The following is a 27,187-nucleotide window of genomic DNA, read 5'->3' on the forward strand; positions in this document are numbered from 1 at the left end:
AAGAAAGATTAGTAAAAGAGGTGTGGAAGGCAGATGTGGAAGGAGTGAATATGAGGGGGCATCCTAGGATGAGATGGATGGATGGTGTAAAAGGGGCATTACGAAAGAGAGGAATGTCTGTTGAGGAAGGATGGGAGAGGACAGAAGATAGGGGTGAATGGAGAAGGGTTTTGTATGGATGATGCTGTGATGCATGGGGGGGAGTGGGTGGGGGATGGGGGTGAGGAAGTACACTGTATGTTCAATAAGTAATGAGAAAATGTCAGGCGAGACATTAAATATGATTTGATGAAAATACTACTTCATGGTGAAGTACACATACATATAGTCTATAAAATGACTAACTGGCAACTTTCTATATTTGTAGGTCAGAGTGCAGCGGTGAATGTGGTAGAACCAGTCTGATTCAGTTTGCCAATCTGTGAACACTTGTCAAGATGCAGGGAAGCATGGAGCAATGTTACGCCATCAAATTTTGTGTTAAACTTAAGAAAACTAAACAAGAAGCTTATGGAATGTTAAAGAAGGCCTATGGGGATGAACAGATGAGCCAAGCAAGTTTCTATCAGTGGTTTAACAGATTTTCTGAAGGAAATGAACAGTTTGAGGGTGAACCCAGATCTGGAGCACCAAAAAGTGCACGCAAAGAGGAAAACATTGAGGAAGTGCAAAGGTTAGTGATGCAAGACCGTCGAATATCTGTGAGGATGATATCTGAAGCTGTTGGTATTAGTATTGGCACAGTAGAGACAGTTCTGACCGAAGATCTGAAGCTCCACAAAGTCTGTGCCAAGTTCGTGCCAAAGATCCTTTCCGACGACCAGAGTCAGTTTCGTGTGGAATGTTGCACTGACATTCTCGAAATGATAGAGGCTGATTCAGGTTTCCTGAATAAGGTAGTGACTTGCGACGAGAGTTGGGTGTTCACCTATTACCCTGAGAGCAAATGTCAGTGCTCAGTGGAAGCACGTGACCTCCCCCAGACCCAAAAAGGCAAAGATGAGCAGGTTGCAAGAGAAGGCCATGGTCATTCCCCTCTTTGACTCCCAGGGGCTCATTCACATTGAATGGGTTCCTCAGGGTCAAACCATCAATAGGGAATATTACCTTACTGTTCTAAAAAGGTTCAGGGAGAAGATGAGGAAGAAGAGGCCTCAGCAGTGGAGGAGTGGTCAGTGATGGTTCCACCAGGACAATGCCCCATGCTACAAGTAAACGCTGGTGACCACCTGGATGGCCGACAGGGGAATAAAAGTGGTACAACAGTCACTCTACAGCCCTGATCTAACCCCTTGCGACTTCTTCCTGTTCCCAGGCAAAAAAGACAGCCTCAGGGGAACCAGATTCCAGTCAACAGAGGAGCTGAAAGAGGCATCGGAAAGTTACCTGAAGGGACTACTGAAAAAGGACTTTGAGGAGGTCTTCCAGGATTGGGAGAGATGCATGCAGAAGTGTGTAGATGCGAGAGGCAATTATTTTGAAGGAGACAAAGTTTTGTAAGCTTATGAATGAGAATGGTTGTGAATGGATGAGATGGCCTAAAGGGATTTCTCCTTGTTTTCTCTATCTACGTATGAGGGGATGAGGAGGGAGAGTCACATTGCTTCTGACCCAGGCAATGGGTGTGGGACAGAGATGGACCTTCCTCCACATAAAGCTAAGATGAAAGGGAAACGTGTGTGGGATGGGTAGGGTATGTGTGCATGCCCTGCCTGGCTACTTCCCTTGTTAAGGGGAAGAAGCCTCTTAGTATATAGATAGATAGGAGAGCTGAAAAATGGTGACTGTTCCCCTTGTCTTGTTAGCCAATGACAGAAACAAATCCACACCACACACTGACATAACACTGACAGCAGTTCATTGTTTCTTCCTAAATAAATCAGTGGGAGGGCCTGGCTATTTTAGGGCAGTGGGTTTCTTGTTAGTAAAACTTGGAAGTGAGTATTAAAGGAGAGAGGCTGAAGGGAGTGGATAGCTTGAGAGTTTAGATACTTAGGGTGCATGTGGCAAGAAAGGAAGGAATGGAGCTAGAGGTAGATTGTAGATTGAGAGAAGCAAATAAATGCTTTGGGGATTAAAAAGTGTAATGAGAAATAGACATTTGGGAATAGATGCTAAGAGGAGATTGTATAAAAGGGTTATTGCACCAACAGTGCTATATGGGACAGAAATGTGGAATGTAAGAGAGGAAGAGTTTAAATGTGTTTGAAATGAAATGTCTGAGAAGTATGTTAGGAGCTACTAGACTGGATAGAGTGAGAAATAAGATGAGGAGGAGAGTGGGGGGTGGAAAAAGAGTTGGGAGATAGGGTTGATGAAAGAGTATTGGGATGGTTTGTACACATGGAAAGAATGAGTGAAAAATATTAGTAAAAGAAGAATTGAAGGCAGGGGTGGATGGAGTGAACTTAAGGGGATAACCAAGGATGAGATGGATGGATGGGGTAAAAGGGTTATTGAGAAAGATGGGGATATCTGTTGAGGAAAGAAGGGAGAAGGTAGAAGATATGGGTGAGTGGGGAATGGTTGTATATGGATGAATGTGTGATACATTGAAAGGAGTGGGTGGGGATGGGGGGGTTAGGGAGTGGTTATGTGAGAATGATATTTTGATGCAGCCTTGCTGTGGATGTGCTGTGTCTTGCTACATTGCTTCTGACCCAGGGTAGTGGGCGAGAAGCATAGATGACCTGTCATCCAGGAAGAGCCAAGAAAAGAGGGAGGGAAGGATGGTGAATAGGAATGGAGTGTGTGGGGATGAAATAGGTAGAAGTGGAAATATGCCTTTTGACTTTGGCTACTACCTTGTAAGGGGGAAAAAACCCTTGGTGTAAGTATGTATATAAAACTTGATCCAATGATTTTATAGTAATTAGTTTTGACTCAGCTTTCAGTATCTAGCATTCTAATGATGATATTGTCTTGACAGCATGTGATGGTAGATTGGTTCAGTCAAAAGATCGATGAATCAGAGGCATCCCTGCAGCCAGTACTTTTGAAGCTGTGTGCTCTCTTTGTATTGTGTAGGTTGCAGACTCACATTCCTCATTTTTATCAAGGTAAGTTTGATCATATAAAGAAAACCCTCCACTTTGGTGACTACTTGTTAAGAAGAAAGAAAGAATAAAGGGGGAAAAAATTAACTTGTGTGGTTTTATGAGATAGGTGAGTGGGATTATAAAATAAACCATCCAGTTTGGTGACTATTTATTGGAGAGAGAAATCTAATAAGTAGTCAGCTATAGTATTAACATACTGCTGATTCAGTGCTTGTAGCAAGCTATGCTCTACAGTCAGTCCTCAGTTTATGTGGGGATTACATCGTCAATTTTTTTTTATGAAAGACGGATTATAGTATTTAACCACTTTAGTAAGAGTCGAATTCTAGTGTGCAACATTGGCTGGCATATGTACGATGCATCACATCACTTGCAGTATAAAATATAAAGTCACTGCTGTATTACTCAAACCAGTTCACAGAATCCAAAGTAACTCAGGTACAAGTACAAAAAATATATATATAATCAAGACACTGACACTGATGCCGGCATCCTCATGTACCCACTCACATCTCATGATGTCTATGTAGGCATCACCATACTGAAGGGGTTAAAGGAGGCACTGCCAGTTACTTAATGGTTGACATTAATTTTTTTCCTATCTTTATGATTTTCGGTGTCTTTCTTCCTTTGTATCTTTAGTATATAATCCCAAAGTTTCAGTGAAACATGATAATTATTTTTGGAGATATGAAATAAATAAACACTGAAAAAAAAGACTGGTGTTTTTCATTATAGCTCAACTATTTTTCAACTTACTATTTTGAAAATTAGTATGGATACAATAGATACATGGGGCTTAATTTTTTTTTTTTTTTTTTTTTTTTTTTTTTGTCTCCCTGGATAGCCATAGATATTTTCAAAAATATCTCTTGATGAAAAAATCTCCTTCTTTTCTCCTTTCCATAGATATGTGTATATATACAATCACTTGAAAAATAACAGAGTTTTTAGCTCAAAATGTCAATAACTTTAGTTATGAGATATTAGCTGTTTTCTGTTAATGAATGAGTTTCATGAAGTTTGCAAGCTCTATTTGGTATAATTTTACACATATTAGGATAATAAGGTAAATCCAGATAAAACAAGGGTTTATTGTAACATTCAGGCCTGTTTGGCACCTGGTCCTCATTTAATTTACAGAATATTATTCACTTGCAGGTGAGGGTATCATAGGGCATCACCCTCCTCATTGTCACCTCCCGCCTTGTAATGCTGACTTGATTTTTCTTCTGACCTCTTGGTTGTCTTCTTTGGTGTTGTTTTCCTTTTTGTCTCTTGGCTAATCCTGAGAGTGTGTACTGAGAAGCTCCGAAGCTAAGGTGAATAAACAAACTGGTGTCAATATAGCCAAAATTGTGGTTTAGAGTAGTTATAGCAGCTGCAAATCTTACTCATTTTGGTACACTGTGCTTGGTCTTCAAACACTTAGACCACATATTTGAATGTAAACTTTCATTGATGTTGTGAGTGTGCCTTTTCAGGCATCTCTCAAGTAGCTCTGTCCTGGTGAGATCAGTAAAATATTTTGATCTCTTCTTGCTTGTCTGAAGGGATGCTGCTTAAATATAGTGGTTTCACTGAGTGGTTTGTGGTGTTTCACCTTGAGCCAATGCCCTTTAGTAAAAGCACCATGAATTCATGTCCTTAGGGCAGAAATCATGCAACTCTGGAGATGTGCATGAGGAACAGGCATGATAGAATGATGCCCTGATTTAATTTCTCATTGCTCCAACAGATTTGTTTTCATTATCAGTGATAGCTTTTTATATCTTTGCAGCAGCTATATTACATTATCTATCAGTTTCTTGGCTCCTCCAAGACTGCTGCGCTTTATTTTCTTTCCTGTTTTTGTTATTATGACTGTAAATTCCTCCTGTTTGAGTTTTCTGAGATGGGAATCAAGTCTCTTTGGGACGTGATTTGTGCATTCTTTTTTTTTGACAGTTACTTCATATGGTCCACAGCCATCATTTAGTCCACATACTGCGTTATATGCACTTGAGTCTCCATCACTGATGAAGGTTGTACATTGGAAGTTGTACTGTGTGGATAGTCTATAGCTTCACTGCTGCTTCTGCCTCCATAGTTGCTGGTGTTGCATCAAAGTCCTTGTAGCAGACATCTTTGTCTATCAAACAATGCAGGCCATTCTTCATATGACATTTTCTTTTTCTTGGTGATGCAAACAAAACAAAAATGACAAACACCCTTAAGTCAATGACATTCTCTGTTTCATCATCAACAAAACCAACAAGGACATGCAAAGTGTGGCCTTTTTTCCTCCATGTTCCATCATATGTCACAATGATGTCCAGTCATTTTGTGATGGGATCTGGATGGATTCCAAGTGAAGCATAATGCTGTATAATTGCTTTGTGTGCTTTCTTCTAATTTGTTTTGAGGTATTGCCACATCTACTCATACAAGAAGTTTGCATATCTGTTGAACTTTTTACTTGGCATTGGGGGAGTGCTTAGTGCTTGAGAAATTCTGTTCAGGCCATTACACCCTAGGTCATTGATCAGGGCATCATAAACAATTTTATAGTTAATCTCTAAAATTTCCTTTCCCTGCATCATCCGTCAGCTCCTGTGGCTTTACAGATGCATCTTCATGATCTGTGCAGGTGTCACAGGTGATAGCAATGGAGCAGTCAAAGGTATTGTATGAAGCATCAATGCTCTTATCTCCATATGGATAACAAGATTTTCCTATGATGCTTTCCAACTGGGAGTATGAGAGTAAATATTTCTCATCACCTTCAGAGGGTGAGGAATTTTGTCTTGCAGGAGTTGGTGATATAAGTCTAATCTTGTGACTTGTTTTATTTCTGTTATGCTTAGTGGTGGTGAAGGCAAATACTGTGAAGTTGAGGGTGGTTGCTGAGATGAAAAAGACCTGGGAGTAATCATCACACATGACATGTCCCCTGATAAACAGATAAACAGAATTGTTGGAGAATCATAAAGCTTGCTAAGATCAGTAAATGTGGCCTTACCTATTTGGATGAAGAATGGTTAAAAAAAAAATACTAGTCACACTGATAAGGCCTATACTAGAGTATGCTGCAACAGTATGGTCACCAAGTACAAAAAAAATATGAAGATTAAAAGAATCCAGAGAGCAACTACAAAAATGGCCCCAACACTTTCAAGCCTGTCATATGAGGAGAGATTGTCAAAACTGAATTTACCGACTCTGGAACAAAGAGAGGTGACCTGCTGACCATCCACAGTTCATAATAGAGAGGACTTACTAAATAGGGATCAGAGAAATACAAGGGGACATAAGAAACTCAAAAAAGACAGCTATAGAAGAGACCTGAAAAAAAGAAAAACAGTTTTCCATGCAGAGTGGATCTCTGGAACAAACTGGACAAAACAATAGTGTGTGCAAAAACTATATATGAATTTAAGAGCAAACTAGACACTGTGAGATACAAAGATGGGACACTACAAGCATAACTCCCCTTCCCATAAGATACAACTAGGTAAATACACTCACACACACACGTAGATGGACTCACAGCGAAGATTGGAGCTCCGAAAAAGAAGGGAAATTTTCGTGGATATCAATGTTGAGGAAGTACCTTTTTGTATTTATAGGGAAGGGGAAAGCTCATGGTGTAGTGGGAAGGTGATGAAAAAGGAGAAGGGGAGGGATTACTGAAGGAAATGGAAAGAAATGAGGAAGGGGAGGACTTGGTCCAGGCAGGCAGACGCCGTGTCAACAAACGCGGCCCGGAGGATTTTGGTGATGATGAAGGGATTAACAAAAATGTAAAGATTAGAAATATAGGTAAGAGCAGCACAATGGAAGGTGAAGATTATAATTTCCATGGATTTAATGAGGGGAGAAGGGGAGGGATTACTGAAGGAAATGGAAGGAAATGAGGAAGGGGAGGACTTGGTCCAGGCAGGCAGACGCCGTGTCAACAAACGCGGCCCGGAGGATTTTGGTGATGATGAAGGGATTAACAAAAATGTAAAGATTAGAAATATAAGTAAGAGCAGCACAATGGAAGGTGAAGATAATAATTTCCATGGGTTTAATGAGGGCGCCCCCCCCCCCTGATTAGCAAGCCTAAAAAAAAAATTGAGAAAATTGTCAAACATTGGGAGGATAGATTTGGTCAACTTACACAGATCATGCAGAGAGTTGAAAAATTGGAAGAACTAGAGAAGGTGAACCAAAAATTAACTAAAATAGAAGTATTAAAAAGACAGTTAAAAGAAGTAAAAGATGAGAATGAGGAATTGAAGAGGAATAATAAAGAGAATAAAGAATCCATAGCAAAAGAAGCACAGGGTTGGAAAAAAATCCAAGAAAATAACAAAGTTGTATTTAATGATATAGTGACACAGCAGATGAAAGAACAAACTAAAGACACAGTTTTTAAAGTGATGAGACAAAAGGAGAATATAGTAAGAGACTTAGCAGATAAAAAGAAATGTATAATTATATTAGGGATGAAAGAGAAGTAAATTCTAAATAAGACTACAAGAATTAAGGAGGAAAAAGAAAAAGTAAATAATATGTTAGAAGTAGTTCAGGAAGGTGAACCTGAAATCGTGAAACAAATTGAAGAAATGCATAGACTTGGGAAATATAGTACAGATAAGACCAGACCAATTAAGGTTAAATTCAGGTCACAAATGACAGCAGAGAATATCTTAGCAAAAACAGGGAAACTAGCAGACAGTGAGCAATATAAAAAGGTATGGATAAAAAGAGAAATGAATAAAGAGGAAAGAGAGGATGAGAAAACAAAAAGACAAGAAAGCTAAGGAAAAAACGAGAACAGAACAGTCAGAAAAAGAGGAATTCTATTGGAGAGTAGTGAATATGAAAGTGAGGAAATGGCACATAACAGAGAAAAACAAAAGGGAAACAGAAAATACAATGGAAGTAGCAGAAAATTAAGAGTGTCGTACACAAATATAGATGGATTAATAACAGGATTGAATGAACTGAATGATTGCATGAAGAAAAAAGAACCGGACATAATGGGAATTGTAGAGACAAAATTGAAAGGTCCACTACCACCCAACAGTGTAGGACATGGTGCATATAATTATTGGATTAGAAACAGAGGCAAAACAAGGGGGTGGAGTTATGTTCCTGACTAAGAAGGATATAAATGTGAGGAATGTCACATATGGAAAGAATAGAGTAGAGATGATTATGATGGAAGTGGAAGACAAAGATAGGAAGAGCAGAAAGTTTGTAATAAATTATGTGCCTCCTAAAACAGCCTCATGGGAAGAGAGAGAACATAAAAGTATGTTAGAAGACACAAGGATAACATTAAATAAGATAATGGAAGATGGAGGAAGAATAGTTATAATGGGTGACTTTAATTGTAAAGAAGTCTGCTGGGAAGAGATGACAGTAAAGGGTGGAGACGACTCATGGGGAAACGTACTACTTGATATGATTATTGACCATGCAATGATGCAATGGATTCAAGAGAACACTAGGTATAGAAATGAAGAAGAACCATCGAGACTGGACCTAATTATCACATCAGAACCTGAAATAATGGAAAAGATTGAATTTAAGACACCAATAAGTAAAAGTGACCACATATTGGTTGAAATAGAACCAAATGAGGAAAAATACATAAAAAGAAATGAAAAATATAGAAAAGGAAGATGTATGAAAAAACAAATTTTGATAAAATAAGAATTCTTTCAAAAAGAAGACTGGGAAAGAATATACAAAGAAGAAACAACAGTGGAAGAGAAATGGAATATTTTGACAAAAATTCATAAAGGAGTGGAAAAGCATGTCCCAAGACAAAAACAAGAAAAGAATATGTAAAGTGCTGGTACAACAAAAGCTGTAGGGAGTTAAAAGACAAAAGAGATAAAGCTTGGACAAAATGGAAAAAAGACAAAAGACCTGAAAAATGGAAAATATATACTAGTTATAGAAATGAATATGTACAAATGTGCAGAGAAGAAAAAAGAAAATACGAAAAAGATGTCATAGAAAAATGTAAAGACCAACCAAAACTATTGTACAAATTTGTATATAACAAAGTGAAAAACAAACAAGATTTAGAGAAACTACGACAAGGAGGAGTTGAATACACAGAGGAAATAGAAATGGCAGAAATTATGAACAAGCATTTTAAATCAGTGTTTACAAGGGAGAACATACAACCTAGTGATATTGAATGGGAGGAGAAAGTCCCCCCCTATGAAAGAAATAGAAGTAACAAGGAGTGAAATAATGAAACACTTGAATAATCTCAATGTCAGAAAATCGCATGGACCAGATGAAATGGCAAACTGGATTTTGAGAGAATGCAGGAATGAACTGGCAGACAAAATACATAACCTAATAAACAGTTCATTGAAAGAAGGAAAAGTTCCAAAAGATTGGAGAAGAGCAAATATAGTACCTATATATAAAGGGGGAAACAAAGAAGACCCTACAAACTATAGACCAGTCTCTCTAACAAGCACAATAAAAAAAATTGTGAAAGAATGATCAAAAGTATATGGGTAAGGCATTTAGAAAAAAAAAGTACTAAATCCAAAGCAATTTGGATTCAGACAAGGATGAAAGAGATGGATGGGCTGATTGTGCATTTCTAGACCTGAAAAAAGCTTTTGACAAGGTGCAACACAAGAAGTTGCTTAAGAAATCAGAAACTACAGGAGGAATACAGGACAAACTGCTGAAATGGATGGAGGACTTTTTGCAAGAAAGAAAAATGAGAGTGGTGATAAGAGACAAACACTAATTGGGATGAAGTGACAAGTGGTGTTCCACAAGGAACAGTTCTGGCCCCAATAATGATTGCTATATATATTAATGATATGGATGAAGGAATTGAAAGTTATATGAGCTTTGCGGATGATGCAAAACTGTTGAAAATAGTGAACACTGAAGAAGATTGTGAGTCACTACAGAGTGATCTCAATAAAGTATGGGAATGGAGCAGGAAGTGGGAGATGGAGTTCAATATTAAGAAGTGTAGTATAATGGAATTTGGAAGAAGCAAAAAAAGAATAGTAGGATCATATCAATTGGGAGAAGAAGGAATAAAAAAAAGTAGAAAATGAGAAGGACCTGGGAGTCATTATTATGAATAACACTGGGGAACACTCATTTTGTTGCATTTAAAAAAAGACTTTTCTATAGTCAACTTGAGTGTGCTGATTTCAAATCTGAAGTCGGGTTTTGTCTGCAAGCTACAGATTTTATGCAATTTGACATTTTTATTTATTTTTTTAAATTTTCGTTATTATAGGAAATTGCAATATCAGCCACAATTCTTTTGTTCACTTGAATCTTAAAACAGTATGAAAGCCATTTCTGTACATTTATTAAGGCAAAAGAAACAGAACATTAACAGAACATCTATCCCAAAGTTAGATTAGCATCCTTCAGAACATCACCACAGCTGATGGAAGCATATCAATTTCTTTGTGTATTTTTTCAGGCAGGAATTTGCGTTTGTAACTTTTGCGTTTGTACATTTCATCTGGGCAATTTCGTTTAATGCTCCAGCAGTAGTCAGCCATCATACTTTTGTCCCAGCGCCCTTGGTAGCGTTCTTCCATGATCTTTAGGTCTTGGTGGAATCGTTCTCCTTGTTCGTCACTCACAGCCCCCAGGTTGTCAGGGAACTGATCAAGGTGGCTGTTCAAAAAATGAAGCTTGATGCTCATGTTGCACCCGAGATCACGAAAAGCGAGGAGCATTCTGTTCACAAGTTCACTGTAGTTCTCCGCCTTATTGTTTCCAAGGAAGTTCTGAACGACTGCCACAAAGGATAACCATGCTGCCCTTTCTAAAGCGGTCATCTTAGCAACAAACTGATCATCACGAATTAGGGTTCGAATCTGTGGGCCATCAAACACGCCTGCTTTGATCTTCTCAAATGATAACCCTGGTAAAGCTGTGATGATGTGTTGGAAACATTCTCCTTCGGTTTCCAGTGCCTTGACAAATTGTTTCATCAAACCTAATTTGATGTGAAGAGGAGGAAAGATGATCTTATCTCTGTTTACAATTGGGTCTTGTATGATATTTGGCATGCCTGCTTCAAGGGTGTCACGAATAGGCCAGTCCTTCTGGACCCAATGTCTGTCTCGTGCTCAGGCTGTCCCACATACAGAGGAAACATGGAAACTTGGTGAAACCTTTCTGTTGTCCAAGAAGAAACTTGACCATCTTTAAGTCTACACAAATTATCCAATTGTGCTCATGATACTTTAATAAGTCCATGACCATTCTCATATCATCATAGTCTTCCCGCAAATGCACTGAGTGACCGACAGGTACTGCTCCATAAACATTGCCATTATGTAAAAGAACACACTTTAGACTGCGTTTTGAACTGTCTAAAAAGAGTCTCCATTCAGCAGGACTATAGTAAGGTACACCCAGTTCTTTGAGAAGCCCTGGGATGTCATGGCAGTAAACAAACTGTCTGTCTTTTGAAAAGAAGGTCACAAAAAGCTGGTCACGCTTTCTGAAATATGATACTTTAACAGAGTGATCAACAAGATTTCTGCCTTGTAATCTTGATGCCAAAAGCTCTGCTGCTTTCTTTGAAAGACCTAAATCCCGCACTAAATCATTCAGTTCAGCCTGGGGAAGAGGCTTAGGGACGGGGAAAGGTTCAGTGTCTGAAGAACAGTCCTCCGATTGTGAACACTTTTCTGACAATTCACTGTCACAACTGTCTTGCTGGCTTGTATCATGTCCAATGTCTTTATCGTCCAATGAAGGCAAGCCTTTGAAAACTGGAACAGGTACTTCTTCAGAGTGCGGAACAGGCCGAATAGCTGAGGGAATGTTTGGATACGTAATCTTATGTCGGTTTTTCTTCCCAACACCCGTTGTGTTTACCATGCAGAAATAACAGTCAGTTACATGGTTGGTGGGTTCGCGCCAAATCATTGGAACTCCAAAAGACAGACCTTTGCGTTTTCCTTTGGTCCAGTCTCGAAGCATTTCCTCACAATTGTGGCACACAACATGAGGAGCCCATTGCTTGTCTTGATCACCAAGATGAACTTCAAAATATGCCTTGTAGGCACGCTTGACGAACGAGGATATGTTACGTCTCTGACGATTGAGTGTGTAGCATCCACATATGTAGCAGAAGGCATCAGGCTTGTTTCTGCAATGAGTTCTCATTCTGGAAGCCATGTTTGAACTGAAACAAAAGAAGAATGATCAAAATATTAGAAGCTATCTATATATATGGACGTTAAAATGCTTATACATGGTTTACGCAAGTTCACATATGTACAATTTCATTAACCTCAAATTGCATACAAACTAGAGCTTGTAGAGAAAAACTAATTTCAGATTTGAAATCAGCGCCTAAAACTCTTTCAAAATCCGTTAAAATATCCAATGCAACTCAAAGTTACTGAAAAAGTGTTCCCCTGTGTAATATGTCACCTGAGAAACATATAAATAAGATTTTTGGAGAAACTTATAATATAATAAAAACTATCAAAGTGGCATTTACATACCTGGATGAAGAAATGGTGAAGAAAATACTAATCACTTTGATAAGACCAAGATTGGAATATGCAGCAATGATGTGGTCACCAAGTACAAAAAAAATGTATAATAAAACTTGAAAGAATACAAAGAGCAATTACAAAACTGGCACCAACACTCTCAAAACTATCATATGAAGAGAGACTAGCCAAACTTGAACTACAGACATTAGAGCAAAGAAGAGAGAGAGGAGATTTGATAACTATAGAATCATGAAAGGCATAGAAACTATTGATAGAGAGGATCTAATAAAATGGGATGATAGAAATACAAGACATGGAAAGAAAATCAAGAAAGACAGCTATAGAAGAGATCTGAAAAAGAACAGCTTTCCTCACAGAGTAATAGACATTTGGAACAAGTTAGATGAGAAAGTAGTGTGTGCAAAAACAATACATGAATTTAAAAACAGTTTAGATAAAATGAGATATGAAGACAGGACACCACGAGCATAGCTCCCCTTCCCGTAAGATATAACTAGGTACAACTAGGTAAATACACAGTAGTACAAGATGAAGAGCAAGAAATATAAAAGGAAATAGAGGAAGTACACAGAATGGGTGAATATAGATATGCAGAAGGAAAAAATCTACCCCTAAAGATCAAATTAAGGTCACAAATGGGAGTGGAAGAAATTTTAACAAAATAACTGAAAAATTAGCAAGAAGCGAACACTACAAAAGTATATGGATAAAAGAGACATGAATGATGAGGAAAGAGAAAGAGATAAGACACTAAGAAGCAAAGCTATAGAAAAAAAATGAGAAAAGAATGGAGACTGAGAAAATGGAATTCTATTAGTGTTACATGAGACTGAATTCTTTTTATATTCAAGGAAAAAAAAAAGTTCAGAGAATGAGATGGAGGGAGTAGAAAATTAAAACTAGCTTATACCAATGTAGATGGATTAATCTCAGGATTAGACAAACTAAATGTTCACCTGTCAGAAGAAAAACAGACATAATGGGAATTTTGGGGACAAAATTAAGGGGTCTACTATTACCAGTGTTGGACATGGATTATGTAATCACTGGCTTAGAAATAGAGGAGAAACAGGGTGGAGGAGTCATGTTCCTGTTTAAGAAAAACTTAAATGTAACGAAAGTTACATATGGGGAGAACAGGGTGGAAATGATCTCAATAAGAGTTGAAAATAATGACATGAAAAGCAGAAATTTTGCAGTGATTTATGTGCCCCCAAAATTGGGGTCTTGGAGTGAGATTACTTAAAAATGTTAGACAATACAAGACTTTCATTAAATGAAATGCTGAAGCATGGAAGTAATGCAGTTCTTATGGGAGGTTTTAACTGCAAAGAAATCTGTTGGGAAGAGATAACAGTGAAAGGTGGAGAGGATCAATGGGGAAATGTATTACTTGACATTATTATAGAACATGCAATGACACAATGGGTAAAAACACTAGGTTTAGAAATAATGAAGAACCATCGAGACTATATTTATTATTTATGTCAGAATCTGAAATTGTGGACAAAATTGAGTACAAGACACCAATTGCGAAGAGTGACCATATACTACTTGAGTTAGAACTAAAGGAGGAAATATATATGGAGAGAAATGAGAAACACAGAAAAGGAAGACTGATGTATAGTAAAATGGACTTTGAGAAACTTAGGAAATTTTTTCTTAAAGCAAGCTGGGAAAAATTCTACAATGAAGAAACACAAGTGGAAGAAAAATGGATGATTCTGATGAAAATCTATAAAGGAGTGGATAAATATGTTCCAAAAAAAAACCAGGAAAAGGTGTATATTAAACACTGGTTTAACAGAAGGTGCAGTGAAGTGATAGAAGGGATAAAACTTGGAAAAGATGAAGAAAAGACAAAAACCTAGATAGTGGCAAATATATATTAATCAAAGGAATGAATATGTAAAAATATGCAGGGAAGAAAAAAGAAACTATGAAAAAGACATAATATAAAGATATAAGGATCAGCCAAAACTATTCTATAGATATGTAAGTGGTAAACTAAAAAACAAACAGGAAATAGTGAAACTATGCCAAGGGAATATAGAATACACAGAAGACACAGAAATGGCTGAAGTTATGAGCAAACCCTTCAAGTCAGTTTTTACTAGAGAAAATGTACATCAGGATGAAAGAGAGAAATGAAATCACCCCCCCCCCCCAATGAGGGAAATAATAGTAGCACAAAAAGAAATAATGGACCAAATAATGAACCTTGATGTCAGGAAATCACACAGCCCAGATGGAATAGGAAACTGGATATTTTTAATGTAAAGAAGAACTAATAGACAAAATATATAACATAATAAGTTGCTCACTCAGAGAAGGAAAATACTAGAAGATTGAAAAATTCTGATATTGTATCAGTTATAAAGGAGGAAATAAGGAATACCCAACAAATTACAGACTGGTTTCCCTTACAAGCACGTTAGCTAAAATTTTTGAAAAAGTTATAAAGAGTACATGGATAAAACATCTGGATGAGAACAATATACTAAATTAGAGACAATTCAAATTTAGACAGGGAAGATCATGTACCACAAATTTGATTTGTGTTTACTCAAGACTACTAGATATAATACAGGAAAGGGACAGATGAGCTGATTGTGCTTTCCCAAATTTACATAAAGGTTTTGATAAAGTCCCCCACAAAAAACTATTAAGAAAACTGGAAACCATAGGAGGGCTACAAGGTAAACAACTGAAACAGATGGAGGACTTTTTGCATGGAAGAAAAGTAGGGTAGTGCTCAGAGATAAGAGTTCTATTTGGGAAGAGGTGATTAGTGTCATTCCATAAGGATCAGTATTGGCACCAATAATGTTTGCTATTTATGTGAATGACATGGATGAGGGTGTGAAATGTTACATGAGCTTCTTTGCAGATGATGCAAAACTTAAAGATTGTGAGTACTGAAACAGACTGTGACTCACTGCAGAAAGATCTGAACAGGGTTTGGGAATGGAGTCGGAAGTGGGAAGTGGACTTCAACATTAAGAAATGTAGCATAATGGAATTTGAAAAAAAAAAAAAAAAATCAAGACAATATAAAATTGGTGAAAAGGAAGTAAAAAAAGTGGAATCTGAAAAAGACCTGGGATTAATCATCCCAAAGGATATGTCCCCTGCAATCATATAAGCAAAATTATTGGCAAAATTTATAACTTGCTAAGATCAATAAAAGTGGCTTTTACTTGGATGAAGAAATGGCAAAGAAAATACTAGTCACACTGATAAGGCCAAGATTGGAGTATGCAGCGACACTATGGTCACCCAGTACTTAAAAGAATATAAGGAAAATTGAGAGAATCCAGAGAGCAACTATGAAGATGGCATCAACACTATCTAAACTGTCATATGAAGACAGATTGTCAAAACTAGAATTACCGACTCAGGAACAAAGAAGAGAAAGAGGTGACTTGTTGAACATCTACAGAATTGTGAGAGGTATAAAAGTCGTTTGGCTTTCTCCCTTACAAGATGGAAAAAAGCCTTTGGTATATGTTTGTATAAAAGTACTTAGTAAATTGCGAAGCTCAAAAATGACAGTTATAGAAAAGACCTGAAAAAGATCAGTTTTCCCTACTGAGTGGTGGATGTATGGAACATACTAGTTGAAACAATAGTGTGTGCAAAAGCAATAGAAGAATTTAAGAGCAAATTAGATGTGAGATACAGAGATGGGACACCACAAACATAGCTCCCTTTCCCGTAAGATACAACTAGGTAAATACACATGCACACGCACATACATGAGACTGAGAAAATGGTACATCAGAATGGGCAAAGCAAAAAAAAAAAAAAAAAAAAAATGGAGAAAGGAAAAAATTAAAAGTGCCCTATAATAACTTTGACGGATAAATTTCAGGACTGAATGAACTTAATGATTACCTGTTAGAAGAAAAAACAGACATAATGGGAGTTGTGGAGAGGAAATTAAGGGGTTCAATACCACCCATTAATGTTGGACATGGGTTATACAATTACTGGATTAAAAACAGAAATGAGAAACAGGGAAGAGGAATCATGTTCTTGGCCAAGAAAAACTTGAATGTGACAAAGATTATGGAGGGTAAAAGCAATGTAGAACTGATCATGATAAAAGTCGAAGACAGGGACATGAAAAGTAGAAAGTTTGTGGTGATTTATGTGCCCCCAAAAATGAGCTCTTGGAAAGAGAACAAGCATATGAAAATGCTAGAAGATACAAGGTATTCAATAAATGAGATACTAATGGGCAGATGTAACCTGGTAATCATGGGGGACTTCAACTGTAAAAAAAATTGTTGGGAGGAAATGACAGTGAAAGGCAGAGAAGACTTGAGGGACAATGTATTACTGGACATGACCATGGAATATACAGTGATACAGTGGGTCAATGAAAACACCAGATACAGAAGTAATGAGGAACCATTGAGACTGGATTTAATATTTACAACAGAACCTGAAATTGTGGATAAAATTGAATACAAGACACCACTTGGAAAGAGTGACCATATACTTATAGAGACTGAACTAAAGGAAGAAATATATATGGAGAGAAATGAAAAGTATAGGAAAGGAAGATTGATGTACAACAAAACAGACTTTGGAAAATTAAAGAAATTCTTTCAAAATGCAAATTTGGAAAATTTCTACATGGAAGAGACAAAAGTGGAAGAGAAATGGGAGATCTTGTTGGATAATTATATTGAAGGAGTGAATAGGCATGTACCAAGACAGAAACAAGAGAGAGTGTACATTAAATGCTGGTTCAACAGAAGTTGCAGTGAGGCAAAAGATAGAAGAGACAGCTTGGAAAATATGGAGAAAAGATAAAAAACCTGGAAAATGGCAAATATATATATAAACTATGGAAATAAGTATGTAAAAGTGTGAAGAGAGGAAAAAAGGAACTATGAAAAAGATGTTATAGAAAAATGCCAAGAGCAGCCCAAACTATGCTGTAGATATGTGAATAGTAAACTTAAAGATAAACAGGAAATGGTGAAAGTACACCAATTAAATACAGAATACACAGAAGAGCTAGAAATGGCCAAAGTCATGAATAATCACTTCAAGTTGGTCTCACTAGAGCAGTGGTTCTTAACCTTTTTTGGCAGCGACCCAAAATTTTGCACAAATCAAGCATCGCGACCCAAGCCTACATAGATATACGAATTGTCTTTATAAGTAATATGGTTATGCTTTTAAAAGTGGGTTTTATTTATTTTTTATTTAATCATGGTCTGCTTAGAATCCTAAAACTAGGCATCATGTATTTTAATTATTACAGTATATAATTATAATAAATTTATAGTGGAAAAATAATAATTTTCTGCAAACCCTTAGCGACCCAATAAAATGGCTTGGCGACCCAGGGGTTAAGAACCACCGCACTAGAGAGAAGGTACAGTATTTGGGTGAAGGAAGTGAAGTGCAATTCTTCTCCCATGGGCGAAATAATAATAACACAAAAAGAAATAATGGAACATTGAACAAACCTTGATGTTAGGAAATCGCATGGCCCAGATGGAATTGCAAATTGGATTCTAAAAGAATGCAAAGAAGAACTAATGGACAAAATATATAACATAGTAAGTTGCTCACTTAAAAAAGGAAAAAGACTGAAATACTGGAAAAAGCCAACATTGTACCTATATATAAAGGAGGAAACAAGGAAGAACCAACTAACTATAGACCGGTCTCACTCACAAGCATTATAGCCAAAATTTGTGAGAAAATGGAAGAAAATTATATAAACCCAAGATAATTTGGGTTCAGACAGGGAAGATCATGTACCACAAATTTAATCTGTTTTTACTCAAGACTAATAGATATAATACAAGAAAGGGATGGGTGGGCTGATTGGGCTTTCTTGGACTTACAATTTTTTTTTGACAAGGTACCACAAAAAATTATTTAAAGAATTGGAAAATATAAGAGGGATACAAGGCAACATGCTAAACTGGATGGAAGACTTCTTGAATGGTAGAAAGATGAGAGTAGTACTCAGAGAAAAATATTCAGGTTGGAAGGTGATTAGTGGAGTTCCACAAGGATCTGTATTGGCTCCTTATATGTTTGCTATTTATGTGAATGACATGGATGATGTCCAGTGTTACATGAGCTTCTTTGCAGGTGACGCTAAATTGTTGAGGAAAGTAAAAACTAAAATGGATTGCGAATCACTACAGGAAGACCTGAATAAGGTTTGGAAGTGGAGTCAGAAATGGGAAGTGGACTTCAACATTAAGAAGTGTAGCATAATGGAGTTTGGAAAAAGTAAAAATAGAATATCAGGACAATATAAAATTGGAAATAAGGAGGTAAAGAAAGTGGGATCTGAAAAAGATCTGGGAGTTTATCTCAAACAACTTATCTTCTGATAAACAAATAAACAATATTGTCAGAGAATCACAGTGGATAAAAAAAGTGCATTGTAGTTTATGGTATTAAAGAAAAGCATAATGTATACAAATATCAAAGGGAAAAAGAAGACATCAAGGAGGTGCATAGAATGGGTTAATACATACATATACCCAAGCTTTTTCCCCCTTACAAGGGAGGTAGCCAAAAAGGGAAAGGCATAAAATCATTTCCACCCATTACATCCCTGAATACACTCCACACCCCTCCACCCTCCCTCTTATCTGAGCACCTCCTGGATGACGGGTCATCCCTGCACCTTGTTCACTGCCCTGGGTCAGAAGCAGTGTCGCAAGACACAGCACATCCACAGCAAGGCCGCTTCATTAAATCGGCGACCCCCCCCCTCTGTCCCCCCATGTATAAAAGGAGAAGACGGGAAGAAATCCCTTCGGGCTGTGTCAAATTTTTCTTACACATACTACCTCACCCCCCATCCCCCCGCCCACTCCAACTCATGCATCACATCATCCATATACAACCATTCTCCATTCACCCCTATCTTCTGTCCTCTCCCGTCCTTCCTCAACAGACATTCCCCTCTTCCCCAAAGCCCCCTTCACCCCATCCATCCACCTCATCCTAGGATGTCCCCTCATGTTCACTCCCTCCACATCTGCCTTCCATACCTCTTTTACTAGTCTTTCTTCACTCATTCTTTCCATGTGTCCAAACCATCCTAATACTCTTTCATCAACCCTATCTCCCAACTCCCTTTCCACTCCTGTTCTCCTCCTCACCTTCTCATTTCTCATTCTATCTAGCCTAGTAACCCCCATCATACTTCTCAGACACCTCATCTCAAACACATTCAAACTCCTTCTCTCTTCTTCTCTTATGTTCCATGTTTCTGCCCCATACAGTGCTGTTGGCACAATCACTCCTTCACACAGTTTCCTCTTAGCATCCATTCCCAAATGTCTATTCCTCATTACACTTTTTAATCCACAAAGGCATTTACTTGCTTCTCTCAATTTACATTCTACCTCCATCTCCACTCCGCCTTTTCCTGCCACATTTGCACCCAAGTATCTAAAACTATCCACTTCCTCCAGTCACTCTCCCTTAATGCTCACTTCCAGTCTACTGCCACTTTCACCCCTTGAACATCTCATCTTCTTACTTTTACCCACATTTATCTTCAGCTTTCTTCTATCACACACTCTCCCAAACTCTGTCACCAACTTCCTCAATCCCTCCTCTGATCCTGCCACAAACGCAGTGTCGTCCGCAAACAACAGCTGGCTCACCTCCCACTTTTCTCCATTTTCTTTAACCATCTCCAATCCCTGACCCACTACCCTTGCATTTACCTCTCGCACTACTCCATCCATGTACAAGTTGAACAGCCAGGGTGACATAACGCATCCTTGACGAAGTCCCACCTATACCTCGAACCACTCACTCTCTCCATTTCTAATCCTGACACAAGCTCTACTACTCTCATAAAAACTCTTGACAGCTCCTAGAAGCTTTCCTCCTATCCCATATATCCGCAAAACCTCCCACAGTGCCTTTCTGTCTACCCTATCATAAGTCTTTTCCAGATCCATAAAAGCCCAAAAAACATCCTTCCCCTTTTCTATAGCTTTCTCACATATTTGTCTTACCACAAAAATCTGATCTACACAACCTCTACCTGTCCTAAATCCACACTGTTCCTCACCAATTACTGCCACTGTTCCTCTCCTAATCCTTTCAATCAAGATCCTCCCATAAGCCTTCCCAACTACACCAAGCTAATCCCTCTGAAACTACTACATTCACACTTGTCCCCTTTTCCCTTGTAAAGTGGAACTATACAGGCACTCCTCCAGTCCTCCAGCACTCTGCCCTCTCTCCAGCAAACATTAAATAACCTCACCAGCCTCCACCATCACTGTACCCCCTTTTTTTTAGACACTCTGCATGGCATCCATCCAGACCAGGTGCTTTACCTGCTTTCATCATCTTAACAACTGCCTTCACTTCATCCTTCCTTATTTCTCCTCCATTTTCCTCACTCATCACTCTCATTTTCTTAGCACTTCCCACTGCAGCTATCTTTCCCTCCCCATCCTCCTTCACATTTAGCAACTCCCTAAAATATTCTGTCCATCTTCCCTTACTGCCTTCTCTTCCATTATCATCTCTCCATCTGCACCTTTTACCTTTTCTTCTCTACTTGATTTGCCTCCTCTCCCTCTCTTAATTTCTTTCCAAAACATCTTTTTATTACTTCCAAAATTTTCTGTCATACACTTACCCCATTTCACATCTGCTCTCCTCTTTGTCTCCTTTACCTTTTGCTTTACTTCTCTTTTCTTTTCTTTGTACCTCTCATATGACTCCCTCGTCCTATTTTGTAACCAATCTGTGAAAGCTCGCTTCTTCTCTTCTACAACCTTTTTTGTTTCCTCATCCCACCATTCACTACCCATCTTTCTATTTCCTCCTGTCCTTCTTGTTCCACACACCATCTTTGCACACTTTGTGACTCCCTCCTTGAACCATCCCCATTCCTCCACTCCTAGCTCTACTCTATCCTTCACGCCCTCCCACTCCTCCCTCAGCTTCTTCTTGTACTCCTTCTCCTTTTCCTTTTCCTTTAAAGAGTTCACTCTAAGCACCTCCCTACCTTTTGTCCCTTTCCTCTTTCTCCATCTATCCTCCACTCTCAACTTACCTTCCACCAAAAAATAATCTGATATTCCCCCACCCTCTCCCCTTAGCACATGTACATCCTTAACTCTTCCTATCATACTCCTATCTACCACTACATAATCCATTAATGCTCTATCTACCACCCTTCCCTCCACCACCCTCTCCCATGTGTACTTATGCTTGACTTTCTTCCAAAACACTGTATTTGCTATCATCAACTCTCTTTCTAGACACATCTCCACCATCAACTCTCTAGACACCTCTCCACCATCAACTCTCCACTATGATTCTTTCCTGGAACTCCACATCTCCCAACCACTCTATCAATTGGATCATTTCCTACCCTAGCATTAAGGTCTCCCAGTACTATTACATTGACATTTCTCCCTAATCCCTCTATGCACTCATTTAAATCTATCCAAAAAGCCTCCCTTTCTTCTACACTCATATGCACTTACAAAAACCCATAGAGAAAACCTATATAGACTAAAAATATAGAGAAAAACAATATAGGCCTCTAGAAATCAAACTAAGGACTCAAATGATAGCTGAACAAGTACTATCAAAAGCAGCAAAGCTAGCAAATAGTGAAAATTATAAGTGGGAGGTTATCAGGAGTGAAGAGAGGGCGAGGGAGGGAAGGGGTGGCTATTCTAGTAAGTGAAGAGATAGGTAAACGGGTATTGGAGTGGAAGGAGGTTTCCTCAAGGATAATGTGGATGAAGGTGAAACTGGGAAAGGAGATGTGGGTCTTTGTAAGTGCATATGGGCCTGGCAGTGAGAAGAGTGTAGAAGAAAGGGAGGCCTTTTGGATAGATTTAAATGAGTGCATAGAGGATTTAGGGAGAAATGTCAATGTAATAGTACTGGGAGACCTTAATGCTAGGGTAGGAAATGTTCCAATCGATGGAGTGGTTGGGAAATGTGGAGTTCCAGGAAAGAATCGTAGTGGAGAGTTGATGGTGGAAATGTGTCTAGAAAGAGAGCTGATGATAGCAAATACAGTGTTTCGGAAGAAAGTAAAGCATAAGTACACATGGGAGAGGGTGGTGGAGGGAAGGGTGGTAGGATAAAGCGCTAATGGATTATGTAGTGGTAAATAGGATTATGATAGGAAGAGTTAAGGATGTACATGTGCTAAGGGGAGAGGGTGGGGGAATATCAGATCATTTTCTGGTGTAAGGTAAGTTGAGAGTGGAGGATAGATGGAGAAAGAGGAAAGGGACAAAAGGTAGGGAGGTTCTTAGAGTGATCTCTTTGAATGAAAAGGAAAAGGAGAAGGAGTACGGAAAGAAGCTGAAGGTGGAGTGGGAGGGAGTAAAGGATAGAGTAGAGCTGGGTATGGAGGAGGAATGGGGATGGTTCAAGGAGGGAGTCATAAAGTGTGCAAGGATGGTGTGTGGAACAAGGACAGGGGGAAATAGAAGAAAGAGTAGTGAATGGTGGGATGAGGAAACAAGGAAGGTTGTAGAAGAGAAGAAGCGAGCTTTCACAGATTGGTTACAAAATAGGACGAGGGAGTCATATGAGAGGTACAAAGAAAAGAAAAGAGAAGTAAAGCAAAGGTAAAGGATGCAAAGAGGAGAGCAGATGTGAAATGGGGTAAGAGTATGACAGAAAATTTTGAAAGTAATAAAAAGATGTTTTGGAAAGAAATTAAGAGAGGAAGAGGAGGCGAATCAAGTAGAGAAGAAAAGGTAAAAGGTGCAGATGGAGAGATGATAATGGAAGAGAAGGCAGTAAGGGGAAGATGGGCAGAATATTTTAGGGAGTTGTTAAATGTGAAGGAGGATAGGGAGGGAAAGATAGCTGCACTGGGAAATGCAGAGAAAATGAGTGATGAGTGAGGAGAATGGAGGAGAAATAAGGAAGGATGAAGTGAAGGCAGTTGTTAAGATGATGAAAGCAGGTAAAGCACCTGGTCTGGATGGATGCCTTGCAGAATGTATGAAAAAGGGAGGTACAGTGATGATGGACTGGCTGGTGAGGTTATTTAATGTTTGCTGGAGAGAGGGTAGAGTGCAGGACTGGAGGAGTGCCTGTATAGTTCCTCTTTACAAGGGAAAAGGGGACAAGTGTGAATGTAGTAGTTTCAGAGGGATTAGCTTGTTAACCACTTCACTCCGGGCCAAAATCTTGCGGGCAGCATTAGCTGCCAGACGTATGATGTTGCGTAATAATACTCGCATCATAAAAAATAGTCACCGCTTATATCGATCGTTCTCTCTTTCACCCGTGAATTTTGATAACCATAGAAAATGTGGTGAAGCCAGTTTGTAGAGTATGTCAGTTATGCAGGGACAACTACAATAGATATAATCAAGACGCCGATATGGCAGCCTCATGTATCCACTTTCTCCCCATACCGCCTACGTAGGCGGCATCGTATGGAAGGGGTTAAGTGTAGTTGGGAAGGCTTATGGGAGGATCTTGATTGAGAGGATTAGGAGAGGTGCAGAAGGAGTAATTGGTGAGGAACAGTGTGGATTTAGGACAGGTAGAGGTTGTGTAGATCAGATCTTTGTGGTAAGACAGATATGTGAGAAAGCTATAGGAAAGGGGAAGGATGTTTTTTGGGCTTTTATGGATCTGGAAAAGGCTTATGATAGGGTAGACAGAAAGGCACTGTGGGAGGTTATGCAGATATACGGGATAGGAGGAAAGCTTTTGGGAGCTGTCAAGAGTTTTTATGAGAGTAGTAGAGCTTATGTCAGGATTAGAAATGGAGAGAGTGAGTGGTTTGAGGTAAAGGTGGGACTTCATCAAGGATGTGTTATGTCGCCCTGGCTGTTCAACTTATGCATGGATGGGGTGGTGCGAGAGGTAAATGCAAGGGTAGTGGGCAAGGGATTGGAGATGGTTAAAGAAAATGGAGAAAAGTGGGAGGTGAGCCAGCTGTTGTTTGCGGACGACACTGCGCTTGTGGCAGGATTGGAGGAGGGATTGAGGAAGTTGGTGACAGAGTTTGGGAGAGTATGTGATAGAAGAAAGCTAAAGATAAATGTAGGTAAAAGTATGAAGAGATGTACAAGGGATGAAAGTGGCAGTAGACTGGAAGTGAGCATTAAGGGAGAGTGACTGGAGGAAGTGGATAGTTTTAGATACTTGGGTGCAAATGTGGCAGGAAAAGGTGGAGTGAAGGTGGAGGTAGAATGTAGATTGAGAGAAGCGAGTAAATGCCTTGGTGGATTAAAGAGTGTAATGAGGAATAGACATTTGGGAATGGATGCTAAGAGGAAACTGTATGAAGGAGTGATTGTGCCAACAGCACTGTATGGGGCAGAAACATGGAACATAAGAGAAGAAGAGAGAAGGAGTTTGAATGTGTTTGAGATGAGGTGTCTGAGAAGTATGATGGGGGTTACTAGGCTAGATAGAATGAGAAATGAGGAGGTGAGGAAGAGAACAGGTGTGGAAAACGAGCTGGGAGATAGGGTTGATGAAAGAATTTTAGGATGGTTTGGACACATGGAAAGAATGAGTGAAGAAAGACTAGTAAAAGAGGTATGGAAGGCAGATGTGGAGGGAGTGAACATGAGGGGACATCCTAGGATGAGGTGGATGGATGGGGTGAAGGGGGCTTTGGGGAAGAGGGGAATGTCTGTTGAGGAAGGACGGGAGAGGACAGAAGACGGGTGAATGGAGAATGGTTGTATATGGATGATGTGATTGTATGAGGTGGAATGGGCGGGGGGATGGGGGGTGAGGTAGTATGTGTGAGCAAAATTTGACACAGCCCGAAGGGATTTCTCCCCGTCCTCTCCTTTTATGCAATGGGGGGACAGAGAGGGGGGGTCGCCGATTTAATGAAGCAGCCTTGCTATGGATGTGCTGTGTCTTGCGACACTGCTTCTGACCCAGGGCAGTGGACAAGGTGCAGGGATGACCCGTCATCCAGGAGGTGCTCAGATAAGAGGGAGGGTGGAGGGGTGTGGAGTATATTCAGGGATGGAATGGGTGGAAATGATTTTATGCCTTTCTCTTTTTGGCTACCTCCCTTGTAAGGGGGAAAAAGCCTTGGTATATGTATGTGTAAAAATGTATGGATAAAAAAGGAAATGAGCAATGAGAAAATAGAAAAAGAAAAGCCACTTAGAAATAAAGCAATAAAAAAAAAATGCAAGAGAAGAATGGAGACTGAAAAGAATGAGTTTTTTTTTAGAGTACTGGACCTGAGGCTGAGAAATGGTACATAAAAAAAAAAAAAAAAAAAAAAAAAAAAAACATATACAAACATAGATGGTATAATTTCTGGACTAAAATTAAATGCCTCTCTGTTGATAGAGAAACCAGACATAATGGGAATTGTGGAGACAAAATTAAAAGGTCCACTTCATCAGATACTGTGGGACAAGGTCTATACAACCATTGGGCAAAAAATAGAATGGAAAAATAAGGTGGAGGAATCATGTTTTTGACTTAAAAAGGTTTGAATGTGACAAAGGTAACAGAAGGAAAAAATAAAGTGGAATTTATTGTGATTAAAATAGAAAACAGAAATATGAAAAATAGAAAATTTATAGTAGCATATGTGCCCCGAAAAACACAGGCTTGAACTGATAGTGATCATTCCAAAATACTGAAAAACACAAAGAATGCATTAATTGAGTTACTGAAAGGAGGAAAAATAGTAATTATGGGTGACTTTAATTCAAAGATAATATATTGGGAAGAAATGACGGTAAAAGGTGGAGAGGAACTTTGAGGAAATATTCTACTGGATATGACCATTGAATACACCTTGACTCAATGGGTAAAATTGTGGACAAAAGGGAAGACAAGACACCAATTGGGAAGAGTGACCACATACTAATAGAGTTTGAACTAAAAGAACAAAATGATGTGAGAAGAAATGAGAAACATAGAAAAGTAAGACTAATGTACAACAAAATGGACTTTGAAAAACTTGGAAAAAAAATAAAAAATGCAAACTGGAAAAAAAATTTGTATGAAGAAACAAAGGTGGAAGAGAAGTGGAACATGTTAAAAGAAAAATACAAGGAGGGAATAGATAAATGCGTACCAAAGAAGAAACAAAAAAGGGGTTTACATAAAGCGTTGGTATAACAAAAAGTGTAGTGAAGCTAAAGATAAAAGAGACAAAGCCTGGAAAAAAGACAAAAAAATGACCAGATGGCAAGCATACATCAAACTAAGAAATGAATATGTAAAAATATGCAGGTAAGAAAAAAGAAACTATGAAAATGACATAACAGAAAAATGCAAGGACCAACCTAAACTATTCTACAGATATGTAAATGACAAACTAAAAGACAAACATGAAAAAATGAAATTGTGCAAAGGAAATAAAGAATATATAGAAGATGTAGAAATGGCTGAAATTATTATCAAACATTTTAAATCTGTGTTCACAATTGGGAGGAAGGACAGAAAGATCCCCCGCAGTGAAAGAAATAACAGTGACACAAAGAAATAAGGGAACAAATAAAAAACCTAGATGTCAGAAAGTCACACGGGCCAGAAGGAATTGCAAATTGGATATTGAAATAATGTACAGATGAACTAACGGACAAAATACACAAGATA

General features: G+C 38.6%; 1 pseudogene; it reads left to right on the plus strand.

Annotated features, from left to right (window-relative positions):
- Positions 1-27,187, plus strand: part of LOC143030234 (peroxisomal acyl-coenzyme A oxidase 3-like) — a 105,608-nt pseudogene that overhangs the window by 64,358 nt on the left and 14,063 nt on the right.

The sequence above is a fragment of the Oratosquilla oratoria genome, chromosome 12 (assembly GCF_046742065.1).
Source record: "Oratosquilla oratoria isolate Oo_2021 chromosome 12, ASM4674206v1, whole genome shotgun sequence".
Lineage (NCBI taxonomy): Eukaryota > Metazoa > Arthropoda > Malacostraca > Stomatopoda > Squillidae > Oratosquilla > Oratosquilla oratoria.